This window comes from Corvus brachyrhynchos, unplaced genomic scaffold (assembly GCF_000691975.1).
Source record: "Corvus brachyrhynchos isolate BGI_N302 unplaced genomic scaffold, ASM69197v1 scaffold80, whole genome shotgun sequence".
Lineage (NCBI taxonomy): Eukaryota > Metazoa > Chordata > Aves > Passeriformes > Corvidae > Corvus > Corvus brachyrhynchos.
This window is the reverse complement of record NW_008236769.1, coordinates 14456624-14462623: the sequence shown is the minus strand read 5'-3', so window position 1 is coordinate 14462623 and position 6000 is coordinate 14456624. Positions and strand designations below refer to the sequence as shown.

At 46.5% G+C, this 6000-nt stretch overlaps 1 protein-coding gene across 4 annotated transcripts in view; it reads left to right on the top strand.

Moving 5' to 3' along the window:
- REEP1 (receptor accessory protein 1) overlaps nt 1–6000 on the top strand; it is a 40607-nt gene that overhangs the window by 8367 nt on the left and 26240 nt on the right. The window lies entirely within an intron of this gene.

The following is a 6000-nucleotide window of genomic DNA, read 5'->3' as shown; positions in this document are numbered from 1 at the left end:
GGGGGGGTTTCATCTGAAGGGGTGTATCCTGTACTCTCTTCCTGGCTTAGAGTCAAAACCAGAAAATAGCTGTTATCTGTTGTTCCTTTTCTTGCATAAAAGCTGCAAGGACTTGATAACTGCATTTTGTGGTCCTGCCCTCTGGCCATGGGCTATCATGGCTTAGAGTCGATGTGCACAGTGTGTTTTGGGGGTGAGGCTTGGCTACAACACGTGTTGCAAAAGGACAGTTAGAAACATATGGACAAGGAGGGTACTGGTAGTAGGAAAAACATGAGAATGGGAGTTGAAGGAAGATATTTTCCTCTGCCAAATGCTTTTCCTATGACCTCAGGCACATCACTTTAGTATGTCTTGGCCTTACTTTTTGTAAAAATGCACAATGCATCCTTGGGAGGCCAAATACCATAAAATCTATAAAGCCTGTTGAGTGCAAGGTGCTACAGAACTGGGGAGTCCAAGGGGTGTGCCATGCTCATGGGATCACAAGGATATGCAAAACCCAAAAATTGCCTCCCTTTTCCCTGCCTAGCATTGTACAGACTATGTTGTCAGGCCTGTCTTCTCCTGAACTGTTGTTCTTCAGTAGAGAGGCTCTTCTAACCCAGGGACTGTGAGATAATCCAAATCTGGACTGAAACCTGGGATAAACATGGAGCTAGGGAAGTGCATATTTCATATGCCCAATGAAATAACACTTGTGTGATGCCTTCAGGACACTTAACACTTTTGCTGCTGCCATGTAAGCCTGAAGAAGTCACACTGGGGACATAAATAGGCTCTAGGAATGCCAGTTTTGCAGCACTGCCTTTGCTCTGAGCCCCTTCCTACAAGGTGCTGCAGACTGTCTGTGCTAGAGCTGTTTTTAGGACACAGTGAGAAACTATGTGTGAATCCCAGAGGAATTCTGGCTCCTGTCTAGGTAGCTCCTGAATATGAGAAGCTCAACAGTAACCCAAACCCACAGTGCCAACCTGTTCCTCCATCAGGACTGCAACAGTGTCTGCATCAGCTGTTCAACTGGAGTGAACAGTCAGCAGCAGTTTTCCTTCCCACTCTTCCAGTTTTCTGGTGTTTTTCTTAATAATCTCTCTGCCTTCAAATGTGGCTCCAGTGGCAATGGGGGAAAGAGGGAAGAGTCTCCATGGTACAAGGAAGCTGTTGTTTTTCATAGTTGATGAAACTCCCCATTCAGTGGTGGAAGAAGACAACTCAGTGACTCGTGGTATTGTTGTGTTGCACATCTGCCAACACAACTTGAGAGAAAACTGTTAAGATACTGCAACCTGTAAATAGGCCAGAAGAGTCTGTCCTGCACACTACTTTGGGGAGGGGAAAATGATTTGTTAATAAGATTGAGAAGTTGTTATTGAATAGATTGATTTTTACAACAAAGCAAGGACTGTTCAAGTATTTCCTTCAGCCTTGACATTTAAATTACTCTGGATATGTGAGGAAAAATAGGACCCCTGGCTTCCTTCACTACTTTGGCTAGTGGCCTCCAGCAAGTTGTTTGTTTCTGTGTGCCTCAGGGTGCAGATCCAACAGAGTATGAGCCAATCTGACAGCTCTCCTCCTCCAAAATGGGGTAATGCTCCAGCTCCCAGTGTGCACCAGCACTCTGGACCTCCTCAGGTTATCTCTAATCTATCAGAAAGTTAATCCTGAGAGAAAAAGAAAAGGATATGTTGTTTTGAGCCCACAAATGTATCTCAAGTGCCCGAGCCAGCATAAGGAAAAGGATTGAGCTGCATGGTGAGGAGCATGGCCAGAGGAAAGGAAAGCAAGATCATCCCTTCCTGGTCTTGGGAAGCAGATGGATTAGCTGTGCTGGTCATGGAACTACACCCCAATCCATTCCCAGTGTAATATCCAGGAATGGTTAAAGCAGCTTGTGTCCCTTGCCCTTCTGAGACGGAATGTGCCGCTGTTCTGGCAGGGAGAGCTGCCTGGTGTGAGTTACAGCCTGGTGTGCTGCAGTGCAGAACTGCTGAGCTGGGGTTCCTCAGGTGTTCAGGATGTGATTGGGTGGGTGTGGATGTGTCTCCGTGTAGCTGGCCCTGCTGCTGTGGAGGGAGTTTTCCCAGAGAGGAGCGATACAGCAGGCAGGGGTGGGAACAGTTTCTGTTGCCCTGGTTTTCAGCTGCTGTCAACTACATGTCAGCGCCCTTACTCGCTCACTTGAGAAGGTATAACTGAGCCAGATTATCCTGTGTGAGAGAAGTTTAAATGACTAATTATCTGGAAAACACTTTGAGCAGACAGATGCCAGACCAGACTGCGGTGCTGTCCGTAGGGGGAAGTTTCCAGGGAGGGAGGAAAGAGAATACTATTTCTAAGGCTTACCGTGGCTTTCCCAGCACCAAGGTTTAAGGGTATCCAGCCAGTCTGTGATAACTGTTGAGTGTAGATGGGAAAGGGAGCCTGTTCATTCGGTTTCAGCCTTTAAAGGATTGTGTTAAATTTGGAACCTACAGAGATGATGATTTATTCAGAAGCTCTGAGCTTCTGCAGCTTCCACGGAAAACATGGCTTTTACCAGCGAGTGAATGTGAGGATTATTTACTGCTTCACTTGGATTACTGGGGGAGGAAAAGATGCTTTTGTGTGCAGAAATAGACCCTCAGACTTTGCAAATCAACGTCATGCAGTGGCAATACACAGTGAGCTGCTGGGCTGAAAAGGGACTCTGTACAGATCTGTTTTCAGTAAATGAGCTGAAATCTAAAGGCTCCTCTACCTGGAGAACATGACTCACACTGTGCATAGCCCTGTCCTCTCCTTTCTGTCTGAGCAGTGATCCATTATGGTCTTTTGTCTTTCATGATAAGATCTTTGGGCAAGGCCCATCTCTTAATTCTTTTTATCCATCATATTGTTTTTATCCATTCTTTTTGTCCATCATATTTTTTTATCCATTCTGTTTATCCATCATCTTTTTATTCGTGCAGCACAATGTGTCTGGCTCTCTGATTACCATTTGTGTGTGACAGGCTGCTGCTTACATATTTACTGCAGGCTAAGATGCTGCAAGCTGTGCACAGCCACAACTTCCTTATCTCTGATTCCCTGGCCCTTTCCTTTTTTTATCTTAAATATCCTATGGTTTCAGTTAGCCAGCTGCAGGCTTGTCCTTTCCCCTCCTCCTGCTCCCTTCCCCTGCTCTGTTTTGTTTTGAAGCCACAGTAGTGCTAACGCTGGCACAAACCTATGCCAGTTCATTTTACAGGCTAAGGAGCTGTCAGTGTCCCAAGCACCCCGAGTCTGCCCAGCTGGCTCACTTGGGTGTTTTCTCTCTCTCTGGAGAGTCTATTTTTGATAGGCAAACAGAACGTTGGATATCTGGTCTTATTACCCCTGCTAGGTACTCAACACAGATCTTTTCCCTGCCCCCAGCAGCTCACATCCCCACCAAGGAGCACAATCTCATTTGGAGCTCTAATCCTGTCCTCATCACTTGATGATTCTGTCACATGTAGTGGCTTCAAGTGGGTCAGTCCTAAGTGGTAGGATTAAATGACCAGGCAGTAAATCCTGCTGCTCTTTGTGTGTTTTCAATTAGTTTCAGCTAATTCAGCCATTTCCATTCCTGAAGAAGCCCTGGGCACTGACAACCACTGTTTTCCAGCTCACCTTGGTGGGGAGAAGAGGTGCAAGAAAGGAGCTTGCTTTTGGGTCACAGCAGAAGTGGAACAGTAGCAGCAGAGTTTTTACAGCCCCAGTTGTGGGGCAGCTGCAAAGCCTTGGCCAGGCAGTGCATCCATCAGATGGATCCTGGGCATAAGTGGGCTTTTCATTGCCATCAGTCAGGTTTCAGTGTAAGCAGCTGGGACACACATGGCTGCCGCAAGGAGAGGCACCAAAGGCTTGGAGGCAGCACCAGCCTTCTCCAGTGCACCTGTATGTACTCCCTTGCTGTCACCACACTCCCAGCACTTATCCTCACCTGTCACCTTGAGCCTCCTACCCCTTTGCCATGTCCCCAGTCCCCAACTCTTCTATCCCTGCTGGCCTTCCCAGAGGCTGCCCAGCTCTGCCATTGCCTCCTTTTTTTCTACAGCCCACACTTCACCAGTTTTATACTCTTCCCAGCTCTCGCATTCTCTCTTTCAAGCTCCTGGGTATCCCAGATCCTGTTTGGATTATTATTCCCCACCCTTTACAAACCAATTCTGCCAAACAGTCCAACATCTTTCCCCACCTGAAGACAAATCCTGCTCCCAACCACTTAACCATCCCTAAGTTGCAGCCTCAACTCTGCTTTTCAAAGGAGATCTGGAGAAAACATCCCACTGCCAACAGATCAGTGTACTCCAGAAGTTTCTGATAATGTACTTTCCCCTGCCTTTTTCCTGTCCTGCTGTGGGTAAGGTGGCAGAGCACCTGATGCTGTGGCCCATTGCGTGCCCGCTTTTACGCAGGGGAGCGGGGCACAGCGTGGTGCTGGCAGTGGGCACAGAGCCTTGGCAGGAGAAGATAAATGAGGTGGAGGGAGCAGGCATGCATGACTGGTGTCAGTGAAAAGCCCATTTGTGCCTAATAAGTCTGAGAAACAGTCCGGGAGCCTTTCATGCGTGGGGAAATGTGGTTCATGGTGCTGTCAGAGCCAGCAGTTGTGCCACGTAGCGCTAAAAGGAGCAGGCACGCAGACAAGCAGGAGCGTTTCAGGGTGTGCAGCCACCTCCTTAACTAATGCTCAGGAGTGCAGCCTCAGCAGTTCCCAGACCACCTGTCTGGGCTGGCATTTCTATTCTATTCATTCCTATTTCCACCTTTGGACTCACCTTCCCCTGAAGGGTTATAGCTTCATTACCTTAGAGCCCCTTAGCCCAGGGAATTTATCAGGAAGTTTTTCAGTACATTTGCTGCTTTTTAAACCAGGACACTGGGAGGGAAGTGCTGGTGATGATTTAGGTTTTATCCTCTTTAGACAAGCAGCATCTTCTAATTAATTTCTAGTATCTGGCTGGTGTAGCCAGTGCAATTGCCTGAAAATCAATATTTATATCCCTAATTTACCATGCGATTTTAGATCTTTTTACTGTGGGAACTAGGAGAAAAATACTTGTGTGGGAGAGACACGCTGCCTTTTGTGGCATAACAGTGGAGAACTGGACTTTACTTGAATTGGGAAAGAGGAAGACAGGGGGTGGGGACCATCCTTTCCCTTAAGATGCTTGATAAAGCCTCTTTGTAATGATTAGATCCCCCTGCTCAGAGGGAGAGTGCTCCTTTGCTGAGCAAACATATGGAAGCACAGTTCTGGCCAATCTGCTTAGCACCGTATCTGTGATGGCCACATCATGTGCCCTGATCAGTAACGTGGCCTAGAGCTGCAGAGGTCAGGAGTTATTTAGAGTTCACTGTCTGAGAAGCCTTTGGGGACACATTACTGTTATCTCAGAGGGGCTGAGCTTGTTGCTTTTGAAAGTAGCTTCTTTTAAAGGATCTCCATTTGGGATCCAAAATCAAAGATCTTGGAGCCATGTTACACCAGTAAAGAGGAACAACAAATGGTTTTCTTAAAACATATGGTAGCATGCCACTGATTACAGTATTTTGTGAAGTATTCTTTTCATGTGTGATGCATCTTTTATTCAGAAGTCTTTAAAATTTGTTTTTCACAAATCTATAGAATCCCAATGCTGTTTGAGTTACAATCCACGTAACTCTTTCCAGTTTCTCTTTCATGTTGGCTGTTTGGTTGGTGTCTCCAACAAGAAAACAAGGGTCACTGAATGCACAGGGCAGCAGAACCAAAAAATAAATTTGTACAGAGAGACTAGTGCAGGAGAAAAAATAACAAAGAGTTCCCTGGAGAGGAAATGAACTGCACAAACAAAAAGGGTGGATGAAATTACGTTTCCACCATCAATATTAACGTCAGCTGGTTTCCCTTTGAGTCTTTTTACTGTCTGACATTTCCAAACAGGTAGCTCTTCCAGACTAGGCATGGCACGCAGGCCCTGGCCATAAATAAGGACATTGCTTGGAGGATAT